The 19,583-nt window shown below is 36.3% G+C and overlaps 1 pseudogene across 1 annotated transcript in view; it reads left to right on the forward strand.

The window, feature by feature from the left end:
- The first annotated feature begins 517 nt into the window (after positions 1-517).
- The window catches only part of LOC145681384 (glucose dehydrogenase [FAD, quinone] pseudogene), a 67,254-nt pseudogene continuing 48,188 nt past the window's right edge, over positions 518-19,583 (forward strand). The window contains exon 1 of the transcript XR_014130764.1: positions 518-585. The product of XR_014130764.1 is annotated as a glucose dehydrogenase [FAD, quinone] pseudogene (transcript). The remainder of the gene's footprint in view (positions 586-19,583) is intronic.

Consider the following 19,583-nt stretch of genomic DNA (forward strand, 5'->3'; position numbering starts at 1 on the left):
GTATCTCTTCTATTTGGATAACATAGAAGAATCTGCGTCTTTTTGGGGTTGATTGTCAGTCTCCATTTGTGGCACCAGTTGCTGAAGTTTTTGATTTCGTGTTCGAACCTTTTCAATATGTGTGTAGTGTTTGCAGCTGCGGTCCAGTACACCGTGTCGTCTGCATACAGGGCCATTTTGCATTTAGAATTTCTCCTAAGGGGGGTGTCGTTGACATATAGGATGTACAGGAGGGGAGCAATTGTTGAGCCCTGGGGTACCCCTTTTTCCAGTTTTATTTCCTGTGAGAGTTCACCATTCACTAGCACACGCGTACTTCTGCCCCGTAGAAAGTTGTGCATCCAGCATACTGTGGTGTTGGGTATATCTAGATCTGTGAGTTTAACGAGCAGGCCGTCGTGCCACACGGTGTCGAAGGCGGAGGTAAGGTCCATGAAGATGGCCCCGACCCTCTTCTTGTTTAGTGTGGCTTCGTTAATGTCATTTTTTAGTCTCACTAGTTGGTCTACTGTGGAGTGTCCTGGTAGGAAGCCTGCCTGCTGGTTTGAAAGTTGTAGGCTTTGTTGGAAGTAGTGATGGAGTCTGGTAACTAGAATTTTTTCTATGATTTTGGAGAAGGTGTTAGTTAATGAAATTGGTCTGTTATTTTCAGACTTCTTCGCATCTTTTCCAGGCTTGGGGATAAGAATTAGTTGGGCAGTTTTCCAGGCAAATGGCACGTGTCCTGTGCGTTTTATGGCAGTGAAGAGTCGAGCGAGAGCTTCATGAAATGCAGGTGGTGCTTTCTTGATATGAATTGCTTGAATCTGATCAGAGCCGGGAGCTGTGTTTTTCTTCTTTTTTATGGCTGCCAGAATTTCTTTAACTTGGATGGGGGCCACTAGCACCCTTTGGTCACCCCTGTGTTGTCTCTGTAAGCCACCACAATGATCTAACAGAACAGGATGTACAGAACAGGATGCTGGGTCCCTCGGTGGTAAGGCTTCTATCCATCCTCTTTGGGTCCTTCCGTGAGGTCCGTCTTCTTTCGGCGTTCCTCGGTGTCTTTCGTGTCGACTTCTCGTCTGCTAGGCTGTTTATAATCAATGACACGTGTTGTGTTGACGTGTGCTTTTGTCGTGATCTGGAGATCCTTACAATACACAACAAGTAATCATTCGATGTAAATAAATAAGAAAAGTAAGGTGTTACAGAGTACTGGAATTTCGATTTAATTTGATTTTAAGCACTATATATTTTGTATATAACTAGCTTTATTTTCTATATAACTGTAAATTGATATATTAAATATTTAGATTATGATTTAGAGTATTTTTTTTAATGAAAATGCAAGTATAGGCAATTTATATTCTCTCTCTCTCTCTATCTGTATATATATATATATATATATATATATATATATATATATATATATATATATATATATATATATATATATATATATATATATATATATATATATATATATATATATGTATGTATGTATAAAATCTGTATACCTGTATATAGGAGTAGGCATCAGGGAACATGAATAATTATCATTTTGAACGTGTGATTTTAAGTATTCAACTCAGAAATCTGTTCTCATTATAATGGTGTTAACGTTCCTCATTTTAGGGTTTTCGTATATAAATGATGGAGATGTCGAATAAATGTGACTGAGCTTTGAAACGTGACAGTTCATCTGATTTTGATTCTTCAAGCACTTCAAAGTAGCCATTTATATTTTAAAAAGAAGTTTCTCTATATTATTATTATTATTATTATTATTATTATTATTATTATTATTATTATTATTATTATTATTATTATTATTATTATTATTATTATTATTATTATTATTAATAATAATAATAATAAAACTTTCAGACTCGAACTGCCGATGCTCGATTGCTATAATTCCAACAGTCTGACTAAACCTGCTTGATTACGGAGGCAACTTAGAAGAGAGTGTGTTGTAATATTGCTAATAGAATCGCTCCAAGCGCATGTTCACACTTGGGTTTTAAATAGACATTTTCTATTTCTTTCAGTAATTTCAACTAAAGATATGGATTGATTTTGCATATTGGAACTGTAGATGAAGTGTGAATTCTATGTTGATCGCAGAAATATGCAGTTTGATATAATCTTCTTTACACTTCACATATATTTTTGTGTGTGTTCCGAATATCTGTGCAGTGTGTCGTGTCATTTTCCCTCTAATTTCCCCTGGAATATTCTTCGCGTAATTATTTGACTGACTAAGGTTTCATAACAAATGTTTTTTGCTTATATTTTTTTTTGTTTTGCATTATTTTTCTCAAAAATCATGAACGTTTATACATTACTACACTGCTTTGTTAAAGAAAGCACAACGAAGCAATAATATATGAGGAAAACTGAGTTATTAATGAAACTGAGGAAGTTACAGTATATGCGAACTCTTTTTGAGGAGCACGGTACTTCTCTGAAACGGAAGTACTATACATGAGAAAGTGACGTAAATGAAATTTGTTTTGCCATTTTAGACTGAGAGAAAGTTACACGATAAGTAAAGTTTTATTTATATATAGTAATAATTTTTTAATTAGAATAATGACTTAACAACATTTACACAATTTTCTTCTGAATTTCCAGAATACATGGCTACAATTCCTGAGAAACGAATTCCATTAAATGTACACTTATATGAGAATATACTACCAACACCTAGAATTATACGTGTGAATGGAACGATATTGAAACAAAAAAATAAATTATTTATATAGTACAACGAAGTAATTATCTTTAACCTTGACAAATTACCATAGCGCGAAATGAACATCTGATGCAATCAGACAAATCCTCTATATGTACATAGTCACATTAAAGAAGACAGTAGTTGTATGAGGTAATTCTGAGGAATTGTCTACATACTGTTTCCATGTGAGTACAGAAGACGACACTGTATGTTGGAGGACAGTTACAAACAAGGTAATCAACAACCATATACATACACATGTTCGATTGGTGATATATCAAACGACCGTGTGTGGCAAAGAAAGTGAAGTAGTCATTATTCCAAAGAAGGCTCCAATCAGTAGCGTACGCAGGAATTTATTTCAGGGGGGGGTCCAAACTCAATATAAGGGTATTTTATATCAAAATTTCTAATATTGCCCCTAAAATTAGGCTAAGTTAGACAAAAGTCGAAATTTTGGGGGATACGGACCCCAACAACCCACCCCTTGCGTACGTATCTGACTCTAATATTTCGGAATTCAAACTGCCGAGCGTTGTCCTGCTGAAACATGACATCGAAAGATAGGTGAATGAAGGATTTGAACTCCCGGAATTTATAATTTCCAGAGGTCATGTGGTTCTTATCTCACGCCCGTATGTAGATCCATGCCTCATATAACCTTAGTGCTTAGAGACACAAAACGCAAATCCAACTAACCAATCCGGAATTCATGTGGCCAAGCATTGTTATTCTAAAACATGTTCGGAGCTATCTGAATGAAAGGTATATAATTACTGCTGTTAAAATTTGAATGATTCATTACTCAAATCTTCGAATAATGGGTTCTTCAAATATTCGTTATTCGAAAGATTATTTGGATACGAATAATCATTAGAATAATTTTAACAGCACTATATATGACCTCCCGGAAAATTCTGTGTGCAAGATCATGTGGTTCGAATCATACCCTAGTTCGGATCGCACATACAGCTGTAGATCCATGCCTCATGTAACCCTAGTGCTGGAAAAGATGTTAAACAAATGCAACCAAACAACTAAGCCGGAACACATGTGGCCGTGTATTGGCCTACTGAAACATGTCATACGTCATTGTTTCAATAAAGGGCATGATTTAGTCCTCTGAGACATTTTTTTAAATTTCACTGTTGAACTTGTCCTCAATACGTCGCAATCGAGACTGAGTGTTGTATCCAACAGTGCTCCACACAATCACCCCTGCCATGGGGCTATTATCACCCTCGTAGAGATGCAAGGGCTCGGAAAAAAAACCGGCTTTTTTTTAAAAAAAAGCTCGGTTTTTTCTGCTTCGATTTTTTGCTTGGGAAATTTTGGTCTTTTTTTTTCTTCAAAATTTTGCTTTAAATTGATAAAGAAGACTTTGTTTCGCTTCTCTACAACACAAAACTCATTTAATTAGTGGTTGTTGCTGATAATAATACAAAACCTCTAAAATAAACCATGAATTTCGAAAAGATTAAAAAAAAATCTTAACATATTTACATTATGCATTCCAAAGGATTAACCAATATATATAATAATTTTTTAACCTCCTATATATGTACAAAAGTAAGTACTTTTTTTAAAAAAAAAAGATACATAAATAACTAGCAAACTTGTATGCAGTATTTTTATTTCAAAATATCACACACCTCTTTTTGAAACAAAAAATTAAAACATGAGAGAAATACATTTATACGATAATCTTAAAAGCTGCACATCAAGAGCTTCGTTTTGAGTGGTTCTGTACATTCTTAAAATTCTTCAGTTAAGTTTTAACTTTCATATACATTGTCCGAATATTTCGAACGATTTTTTCATTAATTGATCACATACGTAATAATCTGTTACCACCTATCAGGTGCTTCGGATCTACAAAATCGGTAAAGTTCCGAATTCTGTAATGCACTGACTGTTCCTTAAGCTTGTTCAGAACTGGAAAATTACCGAATTTTATGTTCATGGATCATATGCATAATAGACTGTTCATCTGATCGTGTGGTTTCCTAGGATCTAGAATATACGAGGGTCATTCGGAAAGTAAAGAACGTTTTGCGCTAGCGAGTGCGCGTGTTCCCCCACCCCCGCTGCCGCTGGGTTATTGACCTGGGCATGCTTTAGCCTCAGTCTGGCACCAGCTGCGATCCGCTACGGTCCGTTATTGCTTCGCTGTGCGACTATAAAATGTGCGATACAATTACTGATCCCTCCAAGTGTGAGGTTCGTGGTGTGATAAGATTTTTGAATGCAAGAAAAGTGCGTCCGATAGAAATTTATAGACAAATCACTGAGGTGTATGGAAATGTAATGAATGAAGCATCAGTTCATAAGTTCATATGTTTAATGACGGACGGACGAATGTGCACGATGAGGAACGCTCGGGCCGGCCTTCTGTTGTGACTGACGAACTCAAAGGAAGAATTGAGCGGAAAATTCAAGAGGATAGGCGATTCACTATTGATGGGCTGCACGAATTCTTTCCTGAAATTTCAAGAACTGTGTTGTACGAAATTGTCAGTGGTGAACTTGGTTACAAAAAAATTAGTGCAAGGTGGGTGCCTCGACTGTTATCGGAGGAACACAAAACCAAGCGAATGGGAGCCGCATTGACTTTTCTCAGCCGTTACCATAAGGATGGCAATGAACTTTTAAATCGTATTGTTATTGGAGATGAGACGTGGATTTCGCACATCACTCCAGAAACAAAGCGCCAATCCATGGAATGGCACCATTCAAATTCTCCGAAAAAGCCGAAAAAAGCCAAACAAATTTTGAGCACCAGAAAAATTATGGCTACGGTCTTTTGGGATCGTAAGGGTTTTTTGCTCGTTGACTACATGCAGAGAGGTGAGACCATAAATGCAGCTGCCTACTGTCAGACGTTACGTCGACTTCGCCGCGCGATTCAAAACAAAAGGCGCTGATTGCTGACCAGCGGCGTCATCCTCCTCCACGACAATGCCCGTCCTCACTCCGCGGCATTGACGAGAGACTTGCTTCAGCAGTTTAAGTGGGAAGTTTGGGAGCATCCACCCTATAGTCCAGACTTAGCCCCCAGTGACTTCCACCTATCCCCAAAGTTGAAAGACTTTTTGGGTGGAAGCCACTACGGCAGTGATGATGAACTTAAGGAAGCTGTTAGTGATTGGTTCAACAGTTTGGCGGCAACTGTGTATGCCGAAGGCATAGAAAAACTTGTACCACGGTATGACAAGTGTTTAAATTTACACGGCGACTATGTCGAAAAGTAACTTAAGTATCACATAGTATGTAACACAAATTTCGCCTTTGTATATCAGTTATTAAAGTGTTTATACAAAAACGTTCTTTACTTTCCGAGTGACCCTCGTATAACCACCATCACGGTTTACCCAGTCCTGAAGGTTTCTGAATGTTTAACAAGAAAATTCAACATATCGTTACGAAACTTTTAAAAAAAAAATATACAGAAAAGAAAAACTATGGAATACATTTAAAAGGAGTGGAAGAATCAATCACTGTTCCAATTCGCAAGAAAGACGACAAAACTGATTATAATAATTATCGATGCATTTCTTTTAACATTCTATTAACAAGATTGATCCTATACACAGATGAAATTATTGGAGATTATCAGTGTGGATTTAGGCGAAATCGATCAACCATCAACTAGGTATTTACCATTCGACAAATACTCGAAAAGAAATGGGAATCAGGGCCATGCCGTAGGAGGGGGGCGAGCGGGGCTACGGCCCCGGGCGCCGAAGTAAGGGGGCGAAAAATTCGGGAGAAAAAATGAACTAAAGATAGGAAAAATTGCTTGGAATATATGTTTGGGACCGCCGTCGTATACTCTCGCCCCGGGCGCTGATTTTCCACGGCACGGCCCCTGATGGGAATATATTATCCAGTACATCAACTGTTTATTGATTCTAAAAAGGCTTACGACTCGGTTAATAGGGAAACATGGTACAACATTGTTACAGAATTTGGAATACCGGAAAAGCTAGTTAGATTAATTAAAATGTGTTTAAATGAATCCCAGAGTAAAGTCCAAAAAAGAAAAATGCGAGCTTTCACTTCGAGAATGTCCTGAAAAAAGGAGATGCGTTATCGCCATTATTATTCAGCTTTGTTCCGGAGTACGCTATAAGGAAAATCAAAGATAGCAACCAGGGCCTAGAGCTGTAAGGTGTTCACCAGGTTATGCGTACGCTGATGATGTAAATCTGATAGAAGACCAATCGAAAGAAATGCAGAGGCCTTATTAAACGCTTGCAGCGACATTGATTTAGAAGTAAATGTAGAGAAAACTAAATACATGGAAGTTCACCAGGATCGCAATGCGGCAAATTACGAATGCGTTAAAATATCAAATAATACTTTTGACAAAGTGGGTACTTTCAAATATCTAGGACCAATATTACCAGACCAAAATCGTATCCACGAATAAATTAAATGTCGACTGAAATCAGGAAATTCGTGTTATTATCCAGCTCAAAATCTTTTGTCGTCGCGAATTCTGTCAAGGAATTTAAAGCTTAAAACATATAAAATGATAATCATGCCCGTTGTGCTTTATGATTGTGAAATATGATCGCTTACGCTGAGGGAAGAACGCAGAGTGCAAATATTTGAGAATAAAATCCTGAGAGGAATATTTGGACCCTAGAGGAACGGGAATTGGGAATGGCGAAAACTTCATAACGAAGAACTGCATAACTTATACGGTTTACCAAACATCGTTAGGATCAAGTCTAGGAGGCTCAGGTGGGCAGGTCAGGTAGTCAGAATGGAAGAAAGTAGAAACGCTTTCAAAGTTTTAACTGGAAATCCAACCGGAAAACATCCATTAGCAAGACCTAGGCGCAGATTGGAGGACAATATTAAGATGGATCTCGCAAAAATAGGAATACAGATTAGAAATTGGATCGAATTGGGTAAGGATAGAAGTCAATGGAGAGCTTTTGTGAACGCGGTATTGAACCTTCGAATTCCATAAGCCATAGAGAGAGAGAATACTTTAAGCTCAACTGCACAATAAAGATGAAGGAGTGATTAGCTTTTGTGCTTCTATCGGGAAGTCTGGGATTCAACCCCGCATTTGACCATTTTGACTAAAGTTTTTCTTAATTCCATCTGTGAGTGTAGGGATAGTGCGTGGACTATGAGTCCTGGCCGACTTCCCTTCTTATTGTTTTCAAATCGTTATTATTACTAACTACCAGTGGTGTCGGATTTGCGAAGGGGGTTAGGGTGGGGATGTCTTTCGGATTGAAGCGTGTACCCCGAAATTGCGGAACTTCTAGAACAAACTAAATATTAGTTATGCCTTTACTCATAAACTTCAAGCTGTCCTGAAATAAAAAATTAGGAATTTTTAGAAAAACTAAACATTAATAAGAAAAACCCCTCCCAAAATTCTTTTCTAAATCCGTCACTGATTATCAGTATATAATGGTCTTCAAGGTTGTATCCGGAACATTATTGCTAAATATACAAACGAAACGAAATATTTAGTATGCCTGTACTCATAAACTTCAAGCTCCTCCCAAATAAAAATTAAGGATTTTTAGATAAAACAAACATTAATCAGAGAAACCCCTTCCAAAAACCTTTCTAAATGTACTACTGATTATTCCTATCAAATGGTATTCAAGGTTGTATTCGGAAGATTATTGCTAAATCATTGCACAGCTACAGTATAACAGAAATGTGGAAGTACGGTCTGACAGATATATTGAAAAACGTACGCTCTGATGAATATATTGAAAAACATAAGTTTAATTATGTGCTAGAAGCTAGAGTACTTAGCTCTAAGAAATGAAACAGGGATGACTAAAAAGAAATGATCTAGAGAAGAAAAAGCCGATAACTCAAAAGTTAAAATAAAGTTAAAAATAGTCTCTAAAATTGCCCTCAAATACTACGTAGTTTGTTTACTTTAATTTATAAAACGTGTACTCCATCCATTATGATGGTGAATTCCAGAGCGAAATATGGCATTTAGGTCATGAAATCTTATTTAACTTTAGAGTATACTATAGTAAAGCTATTTAAATAGAAAAATCATGAAAATAGGAGCTCATGTGGATCGGACCCAACACATTAAGCTGTAGGTGATTGTCTCTTATAGACTCGGTGCTGAAAGGATCGATAAACTTCAATCGAATCATACATCTTGATCCTAAGTTGACATGTATCGTCATCCACAGTGTTAGCTCGGCGTTAAGCCACGGTAACGAATTGTTTACATTGACCGTTCGACGAATCTGATAAATGCTAAACTTGCGGCATTCTTTTATTGACCATAATCACATATGACTCGGGATACAATGGGCACGTGAACATAGTTGGTGGTTTATTAGGTTGAATCGATGGTCTTTCCCCCAAAAAGCCGGCTTTTTTGCATCTCTACACCCTCGACAATAGCTTGAAGCCGGACTTCTTCCAAAGCGCGACGTCCGCTACCTAATAAACCACCAACTATGTTCACGTGCCCAATGTATCCCGAGTCATATGTGATTATGGTTAATAAAAGAATGCCGCAAGTCTAGCATTTATCAGATTCGTCGAACGGTCAATGCAAACAATTCGTTACCGTGGCTTAACGCCGAGCTAACACTGTGGATGACGATACATGTCAACTTAGGATCAAGATGTATGATTCGATTGAAGTTTATCGTTCCTTTCAGCACCGAGTCTATAAGAGACCAGAGATGGAGTGGGTCAATGGGTCGGTGGGTCAGTGGGTCAAGTGGGTCAAGTTTTCTGAGTGGGTCAGTGGGTCGTGGTTCAACAGCATCCCAGACAGCATGTTTGCTTGCCGCAAGCTTGCCTATCGCTTTTATTTGATTTTATTTCGCTTTGGCTTATACACAAAAGCTTATTTCTGCTTAGCGCAAGCCGTAGTGCGGGCAACCCACGCTTCGCTTGCGAGACGCTTTTCTTTAGATTGAAGTAAAAAGCCAGCGCGCGTTCGATTTTCAGTTGTTCTCAAAATCCACGTGACGCTGACCTCCTTACTTTCGGCGATAAGGTAGTGTTCGCGTTGTTAGTGTCTTGTTAGCATTCAGCTTGAATAAAGGACAAACTTAATTATTTTTTTAATTGTTCCGTCTAGTACTGTAGTACTCTAGTCCCACGTACCTATAATATCGCTCTTTATTTCCTCATATTTCGGTAACTATGAGGAATAACGAATTGTAGTATTTATGTATAAAGCATAAATGTGAACATAGATGGCAGCAGATTTGAGCCTACTTATTTCGCGAAAGAATACGGAACTGTTGCATATATCCTAACTATATACAAAACTACATGAGCTGACATAAATTATTGAGCACTTCCTGTAGGCCTACAATGATTAAATTTGGCATGATTGTAGCTTTCCGGAACTAACCCAAAGGAAAATTGTCAAAAGTGAATATTTTTTATTTTTAGGGGGTCTAAAGAGGGGATGAAAAATTTCCCCATGTTATTTAAATGGACCTTTTTTTGGACTTATAATCTCATGTTTTAGGTACTTAGAATTGGAATAGAAACTTGAAATTCGGTATGCATACACATTTTCGTTAGCACTACCTAAGTAAATCAGTACAAGTAAAAAATTCCGACCTTAGAGTGGTTTTATAGAGAACTGAAAAATCTTCCCCATGTTATTTATATGGGACACCTTTTACACCCTCAAATTATTGAGCACTATCTGCAGGGCTACAATGATTAAATTTGACATGATTATAGCTTTTCGGGACAAACCCACAGGAAAATTGCCAAAAGGGAATATTTTTAATTTTTAGGGGGTCTAAAGAGGGAATGAAGAATTTCCCCATGTTATTTAAATGAGACTTTTTCTGGACCTATAATCTCATGTTTTAGGTACTTAGAATTGGAATAAAAACTTCAAATTCGGTATGCTTGTACGTTTTCGTTAGCTTTACCTAAGTGAATCATCAGAAATGAAAATTTCTAAACGTAAAGTGGTTTCATGGGGAACTGAAAAATCTTTCCAATGTTATTTATATAGGACGTCTTCTATACCCCAAAATGTTTAGGCACTTCCGGCAAGATTAGAATGATGAAATTTGGCATGATTGTAGCCTTCCAGGACTAACCGACAGAAAAATTGCCAAAAGTAAAAATTTCCAACTTTAGAGTGGTTTTATAGGGAACTGAAAAATCTTTCCCATGTTATTTACATGGGACACCTTTTACACCCTCAAATTATTGAGCACTTCCTGCAGGGCTACAATGATTAAATTTGACAAGATTATAGCTTTTCGGGACAAACCCACAGGAAAATTGCCAAAAGGGAATATTTTTAATTTTTAGAGGGTCAAAAAGGGGATGAAGAATTTCCCCATGTTATTTAAATGAGACTTTTTCTGGACCTATAATCTTATGTTTTAGGTACTTAGAATTGGAATAAAAACTTCAAATTCGGTATGCTTGTACGTTTTCGTTAGCTTTACCTAAGTGAATCATCAGAAATGAAAATTTCTAAACGTAAAGTGGTTTCATGGGGAACTGAAAAATCTTTCCAATGTTATTTATATAGGACGTCTTCTATACCCCAAAATGTTTAGGCACTTTCGGCAAGATTAGAATGATGAAATTTGGCATGATTGTAGCCTTCCAGGACTAACCGACAGAAAAATTGCCAAAAGTAAAAAATTCCAACTTTAGAGTGGTTTTATAGGGAACTGAAAAATCTTCCCCATGTTATTTATATGGGACACCTTTTACACCCTCAAATTATTGAGCACTTCCTGCACGGCTACAATGATTAAATTTGACATGATTATAGCTTTTCGGGACAAACCCACAGGAAAATTGCCAAAAGGGAATATTTTTAATTTTTAGGGGGTCTAAAGAGGGGATGAAGAATTTCCCCATGTTATTTAAATGAGACTTTTTCTGGACCTATAATCTTATGTTTTAGGTACTTAGAATTGGAATAAAAACTTTCAAATTCGGTATGCTTCTACGTTTTCGTTAGCTTTACCTAAGTGAATCATCAGAAATGAAAATTTCTAACCGTAAAGTGGTTTTATGGGGAACTGAAAAATCTTTCCAATGTTGTTTATATGGGACGTCTTCTATACCCCAAAATGTTTAGGCACTTCCGGCAAGATTAGAATGATGAAATTTGGCATGATTGTAGCCTTCCAGGACTAACCGACAGAAAAATTGCCAAAAGTAAAAAATTCCAACTTTAGAGTGGTTTTATAGGGAACTGAAAAATCTTTTCCATGTTAGTTATATGCGACATCTTTTACACCCTCAAATTATTGAGAACTTCCTGTAGGGCTACAATGATTAAATTTGATATGATTGTGGCTTTTCGGGACAAACCCACAGAAAAATGCCAGAAGTGAATATTTTTAGGGGTTCTAAAGAGGGAATCAAGAATTTCCCCATGTTATTTAAATGGACCTTTTTTTGACGTATAATATCATGTTTTAGGTACTTTGAATTGGAATAAAAGCTTGAAATTCGGTATGCTTCTACGTTTTCGTTAGCTTTACCTAAGTGAATCATCAGAAATGAAAATTTGCAACCGCAGATTGGTTTTATGGAGAACTGAAAAAATCTTTCGCATGTTATTTATGTGGGACGTCTTCTACACCCTAAAATGTTTAGGCACTTCCGGTATGATTAGAATGATGAAATTTGGCATGATTGTAGGCTTTGAGAACTAACCGTGAAAAATTGCCAAAAGTGATTTTTTTTTTTAATTTTTCAGGGGTCGAAAGGGGATGAAGAAATTCCTATGCTATTTAAATGGGCGTTTTCTTGGGATACAAAATCTTATCTTTCAGATAGTTGAGATAGGAAAAAAAAAGAAAGTCGGTAGAATTCCGCTCCGCTGCAGCTGCCTTTGTCCCCACTTTGAACTCGTATTGCATACACGCCCTTATGACGCTCTGTGGAGGTCTCATTCACTCTGTTCTTACGCAAGTTCACAATGTAACTGAACTACCATAACCAGGTAGTATGCGGCACATACGCAGAACAACAGCTGACCTTCGTCTTATCCTCATTCGCATTCAACTCACGGTGGGAGGTCCTATTGAACACAGACCTCCACAAAAGCGACAGAACTTTCTTGCTTACCTTTATAAATTAACAGAAATAAAAAATTCCAACTTTGGTGGGGTTTATTTATAGGAACTCCTTTTATATCTCAAAATTATTGGGCAATTTCTTCAGGATTACAATGATTAAATTTGGCATGTCAAAGGAAAATTGCCAAAAGTGAATATTTTTAGTTTTTAGGGGATTTTTGAAACGGGTATTACGGAATGTGTTTGTTACAGTTGCTTTATATGTTGTATTCTTGTTGATCTCTTGTTAAAATGCACGGTTATTGTTACCTTAAGTTATCATTATAGCGGCAGTAGGCCCTACCTCCGATAATTGTAATCGTTCCGAGGACAAGAACCTGCGCTCTCTACACAGCGCATCATTCGCATATGAGCGAGAATCTCCTTGACATTCCTGGAAACATCTGTACATGTTCATTACAGATAAAAGTTATAGACGCCGTGATAAAAATTGGCAAATGATACTATAAAAGGGAGATTTTTCGATTATTTTTTCAATATCTCGGACCGTTTGCAAGATTTGAGCTTACTTCCGTTTGAAGTTTCTAATTCATGTATGATAAGTGTATTCTTTCTTCTTGCATTCAGTATGTAATAAGCAAACAGATTACATACACAATTAATTACAATGTCAGTTATAGATGGTGTTCAATGAGCAAAACACTGCAAAAATAAAAGTTCGTCTTAGACTGCAGAAATGGTTATCGTTCCTTTTCAATTATTTGGCCATAAAACAAACGTCTGAGACATATATTACCTGACCAGGATAGCAGTGCAGTTTTAGGAGGATGGCGCTGCTGTTGTGTTTACATCAGTTTCCTGGCAAGCGCGGCGGGACAGGGGAGCGGAGAGTTTCACTCTGCAGTGTATCCAACGGTTTTTAAAAGTTGCAGTTTGGATGTTATACATAGCCTAATCTCTTTCCGCTTAATAAACAACGCCGTAAGTTATGCGGTTGTAGTGAACCATTCCTGCAGTAATGCAGATGTATTGTGAATAGTGATATATGAATGGAAATTACCAATTTAAGAACAACATAGCACAATTGACAATTCAGTGAGCTACTACCGTGTATTAAGCAGATTGTATAAAAATTGATTACGTTTTATTCGGTGTCATTATAAAACAGGAGCACCCTGTAAAACGCTGCTCGCTAGTTTTAATATAAACTTCAAGTTTAACTTAAAGTTTACTATAAACTTTATCTGAACGCTGTGTTTAAAGTATAAACATTTTTCTGCGTTTTTATATAAAAAGGTAGAAATTTCAAGTACTCGCGGCTAATATAGCAACATGTTAGATATTTGTAAGAAGCAACGGCGCGTTGCGTGTCACAACTAAACCGTAACAATTATGCTTATTTTGATGTTTTGCAGAAGCGGATGGGAGACTTGGGTGTTTTCATGGTTGTACATGTGCTTAAATAATTAGGGAGGTGAGGGGACAATATATTGTAGCATAGATTTAGTCAGACTGTTAAATTATACTGATTTCATACTGTTTTATGTAAATTCGCTTAGTGCAAGATTCCATATAACTTCTTTGGCGTGTTTCGCTTGCAATAAGCTTAATAAAGCTTGCCGTTGATGAGAATACGCTTATACTTGGCTTGCGTTTGAGATAATTTGACTTGTGTTTAACTTGTGAAGACAAGCTTGCCCCAAGCCTTGCCCAGGTGTAACTAACTAGCTTGCCACAAGCTTAAAGCAAGCTAATTGGCTTGCATAGTATAGCTTGCGGCAAGCTAATTTACCTTGCAACAGCAAGTTTGTGGCAACTTGCAGCAAGTTTAAATTGCTGTCTGGGATGTGACCTACTGTGACCCACCACCCACCACGACCCACTGTGACCCACCACCCACCATGACCCACTACGACCCACCACGACCCACTGTGACCCACCACCCGCCATGACCCACTGCGACCCACCACCCACTGCGACCCACCGACTCAGTATGATCTACCGACCCTCTCTGCTCACTGCATTGTAGACAGTATCTTCTGAAGGCTGGTAAATTTGTCTGCGTTTTACTTTCAAGACCTTCATTTCCCTTCCTTTTCCACTTGTTTCTGTATTGTATTGTATTGTATTTATTTCTTTTGTATGAACTTACAAGTACGAGGAATGTCCTCAAGTAAGTGTAACATGCGTCATATGTACAAAAAATTTACATGAGTAAAATAAAGTAATATTACCTTGTCATGATATTTACGTACTCCTCAATCGTATAACAAGAATTTTCTAATAGAAATAATTTTAACTTTTGTCTGAACCTTTTCATATTTGCTTCATACTTTATATCAATAGGCAACATGTTGTACAACTTAACACCACCATAACTTACACTTTTTTGATACATTGCTGACCGGTGATTACACAAATGAAAATCATTCTTATTTCGCGTATTATGATTATGTACATCCTTATTTGTTACGAATGCCGATGAGTGTTCTTTCAAATACAAAAAGAGACGATACAAATATAAACTATCCAGAGGTAGTATATTGACCTCCTTAAACAAATGTCTACAAGAAAAATTCGGCTTCTTATCACAAAGTATTCTTATGGCTTTCTTCTGAATTTTGAAAACATTAAATCTCTGACTTGAATTTCCCCAGAACATGATACCATATTGCAAGATAGAGTTAAAACACGAATGGTCTATTTACTTGAGGTGAGTGTATCTAACCAAGTGAAAAAAGAACTTCAGGCACTTTTGGATATTGATATTTTTAATAGTAATAATAGCAATAGGACTTACACTACAACTTGGCTTTCGAGACCTGTGAGTTCTTAGAGCTAACTACTGGAAAAAATACATTTTTGAATCTCTGTAATATATAATATAAAAATTGAATGTAACTATGTGTGCCTGATCATCACGGTCAAATTGCAAAGTCAAATGAAATTACTTTTGGTATATAGTTAGGCCTTAATCCAAATTGGGATGTTATATTGCTTTTATTATAATGCATAATATCCTAAGGAGGTAGTGAGTATCCGAATTTTTGCGGAAAAAAAAATTAGTATCTCGCAAGCCATTAAACTTACGGAGCTCAAATTCAGTGTATTAACTCTTTATTGAAAATAAACAGAATGTGTCCTAGCATTTTTAAAAATTCTCCTTTATGTGGGGGGGAGGGCACTTATGGAAAATTAGTAGTGAGTTGGTTTGTAAAAATGATCGAAAACGATCGATGTTATTTAAGAAAAAAAAATCAGAAACAAAAAATACAGTGCTTGGCTTCATATATCCATTGCTTTCTGTTATAATAATTGCTGAAGCTTATGTTTATTATATGAAGCGCTTACAGCACAGGACAATCAACCCATAAAGTTGTGAGAAAAATAGGCATAAAATTTGTACTGTGAGCTTAATTACACGGAAATTTGAAGTTTGGCTTGTACGCATAATTGTATGGAAAATTTTACACTTTTTCCCTTTACGTTGGTCTACTTACTTTGATTTGGAACTTTGAAATTTCATCCTTTTTTCCACTGAAAAGTATTGATAATTCAACAAGGAAATAATTATACTATGATAATTTAATTGAAATTGATCGTAATTTGGCACATGGCGGACAGCAGTGTGGTAACTGAAGTTGAAGAAGGAGGGAAATTCCCATTCACCTCTGAACACTTTCCAAGAACCTCGTTCCCTTTCGCTTTCTAGACGGAGGAGGGAACTTGGTAATGGCATCAAACCTTCATGTGTAATTACAAAAATTAAATTTATAAACAAATAAGAAATCATCAGTTTATCAGGTTTTAATTGATAATTTATTCACAAGATTCCCTATCAAAGGCGTGGTAGATGAAGTTTCTGTTCTACATGGGTCGACATTGCCAACTGACATGGTCGATATGGAAAAGATGTTGTATGGTGATAGAGAGATTATGCTTCTTGCTAAGTATTTTAAAGCTGACCAAGAAAATCGTTATCAGACTTAAGTCTAACAAGTAGAGATGCAAGGGCTCGGAAAAAACCGGCTTTTTTGAAAAAAACTCGGTTTTTTCTGCTTCGCTTTTTTGCTTGGGAAATTTTGGGCTTTTTTTGAAAATTCTGCTTTAAATTGATAAACCAGATTTTGTTTCGCTTCTCTACAACACAAAAAGTCATTTAATTAGTGGTTGATGCCGATAATAATATAAAACCTCGAAAATAAACCATGAATTTCGAAAAGATATTTCAAACAGTTTTACTTCTCAACATATTTACATTATGAATTCCAAAGGATTAACCAATGTATATAATAAGATCTTTTTAAACCTCCTACATACAAAAGTAAGCAGGGTTGGCAAGAGCCATGGTTGTTTTTGAAAATGCCAAAAACCCGTTTTTTGGGGGAAGTTTAAACTAGGCTTTTTTGGTTTAAATATCTAAACCCATTTTTTTGGGTTTAGATATTTTGCTTTATGTATTTATATTACATATTGACAGAAATAAGTTTGTTTCGCCTTGGTGTTATTATGCAACAACGGGGTTATGCTGGAAGAGGTCACATGAGCTTAAAGAAGTCCGGTCAGTAAATTTCTTAAATTGAGAAACTCCCGCCCTAGCCATCGGGAAAATCCCGTCATTACTCTAAATGTAAAACAATAACGAAAAAAAATCCTGTTATTGCTTTGCATGTAAAATTTAAAGGTCAACGTATCATAATCAGTACGCTAAAACTGAGGTATTAAATTACAAATTTAGTGCGTACATACCATTGAAAGTACAATCTAAGCTAATGTTGGAAGCTACGTAGGCAATCGATAAATTTTGTCAATTTATATCAGTATATTTAAGCAACCTTGGCTTCTTTATAAAACAACAGGCATTCAGGCATGCAGAAATATACAATTTAGTTTCGTTTCGTATGTTCAGGCTTAACATCCTTACGTAATACCGAGGTTATCAAGGAGAAGACTTTCGCTTAAAGTGACATCCGAACCGCTACTTTGTTTACGCATGAAAGAATGGTTGTGGTTCGACCGAGAATTGAACATGGGACACCTTGATTAAAAGGTGAAAAGGAAATAAAACTAATGCAGATGGTTTGATGTGTGGAAACGTCACCATGAAGTTCACACGATTCGCATTTTTCGTGCTTTTTATTATTTTTTTTCGGTTTAAACCAGTTGTTTATTTAAAAAAACAAGAAAAACAGCTGGTGTAAACCAGCCAACCCTAAAAGTAAATACTTCTTTTAAAAAATACTGAAATAAGTAGCAAAATTCTATGTAGTATTTTTACTTCAAAATATTCCATACCCTCTTTTTGGAACAAAATAAAATTAAAATAAAACATAAGAAAAATACTTAGATTTATATGATACACTTAAAGGCTGCACACCTAGAGCTTTTGGTTTTGTATATTCTTGAAATTCTACAGTTTTATATAAGCACCATCACGGTTTATTCAGTCCTCAAGTTTTCTGTATTTTTGACAAGAGGGATTGGACATGAAGGGTGTGAGATAAGAACATGGTAACCCATAATTTTACTATTTTAAGAAATTAGAAATTTTCTGCTGCACAATCCATTTTGAAAGTCGGAAAGCTGATTTTTCACATAAGTCTATACATGAGGGATTAAACGAAGTGGTATGCGTTGCTGCCTATCTGATGCTGCGTAACTCAGCAATTGAAAATTTGTTAGTTACCATGTTCTTGGCTCACACCCTTCATATCATTATGGAACTCTCCCCACCCCACCAACACACACACAAAAAAAAAGGACTACGGAATATATTTAAGTTAAGATAAATACAACTGCACAACAAACATGATTGACTGGAGCTTTTGCGCTTCTATCGAGAAGTCCGGAATTCAACTCAGCATTCGACCATTCTGACAAAACTTTTCTTCATTCCATCTATGAAGTAGAAATAGTGCGTGTACTGTGAGTTGGCTGATTTCATTTCTTATTGTTTTTAAATCGTTATTATTACTAATTACCAGCAGTGACGGTTTTGCGAGGGTTAGGGGGGGCGGTCTTTCGGACTGAAGCCTGTTCCCCAAAATTATGGAATGTCTAAAACAAACTAAATATCTATTAGTTAGCCTTTACTCATAAACTTTAAGCTCCCGTCAAATACAAATTACGAATGTTTAGAAAAACTAAACATTAGTAAGAAAAAACCCCTCCCAAAATACTTTTCTAAATCCGCCACTGATTCTCAGTATAAAATGATCTTCAAGATTGTATCCGGATTATCGCTAAATATATAAACGAAACGAAATACAGTATTAGTTATGCCTGTACTCATAGACTTCAAGCTCCTCCCAAATAAAATTAGGAGACTTTAGAAAATGAAACAATCAGAGAAACCCGTCCCAAAGTACGTTTCTAAATCCGTTACTGATTATTTGTATAAATTAGTATTCAAGGTTGTATCCGGAAAATTATTGCTAAATCCTTGCACAGCTACAGTATAACAGAAATGTGGAAGTACGGTTAGACGGATATATTGAAAAACGTACGCTTTGACGGATATATAGAAAAACGTAAGTTTAACTTCTGCGTTAGAAGTTAGAGTACTAAGCTCTTAGAAATGAAACAGACGACAAACTGAAATGATATCGAGAAGAAAAAATATCGATAACTCAAAAGTTAAAATAAAGTTAAATAGCCTCTAAAATTGCCCTCCAATACTACATTCTTCATGTTAGCTTTAATTCGTAAAACATGTGCTCCATCCATCTTGATGGTGAATTTTAGAGCGAAATATGGCATTTAGGTCATGGAATTCTTATCTAAGTATAGAATATACTATAAGAAAGCTATTTAGA

This window comes from Thermobia domestica, chromosome 3 (genome assembly GCF_964235325.1).
Source record: "Thermobia domestica chromosome 3, izTheDome1.hap1.1, whole genome shotgun sequence".
Taxonomy (NCBI): domain Eukaryota; kingdom Metazoa; phylum Arthropoda; class Insecta; order Zygentoma; family Lepismatidae; genus Thermobia; species Thermobia domestica.